This window comes from Arachis ipaensis, chromosome B08 (assembly GCF_000816755.2).
Source record: "Arachis ipaensis cultivar K30076 chromosome B08, Araip1.1, whole genome shotgun sequence".
NCBI lineage: Eukaryota > Viridiplantae > Streptophyta > Magnoliopsida > Fabales > Fabaceae > Arachis > Arachis ipaensis.
This window is the reverse complement of record NC_029792.2, coordinates 75,919,651-75,920,111: the sequence shown is the minus strand read 5'-3', so window position 1 is coordinate 75,920,111 and position 461 is coordinate 75,919,651.

Sequence of the window (461 nt, the reverse complement as noted above, 5' to 3'; positions counted from 1 at the left end):
TGTACCACAAGTACATATACGGTTTTTGTTATGTGCGCATAGGGGTGGGAAAATCCGCCGCGCGATCTGCCGAACTCGTTAAAAAAGATGAATTGAATTAGGATTTAGAACTTGCTAAATAAAATAAATTTGTCAAATATGCACAGGCAAATTTGCAGGTTTTGGCTGGGCGGCGGGATGAACTAGTCCGTCGAGTCAAAGATTTTTTTTTTATTAAGTAAAAGAGTAATTATTGCTACAAAATTAATAATTATATCATTTTTAAATACTTTTTATTTTATTTTATGTTTTTATTATTCTTTTAGTTATTAACTTTATTTATTTTATTTTACAATTTTGCATATATGCTCAAATTATATGACTTATTTTTTAAAATAAAAATAGTTATATCAACAAATATTATTTTAAAAAATTTTATTGAAGTTAAAAATTAAAAAAAAAATAAAAAATTATATTATTAT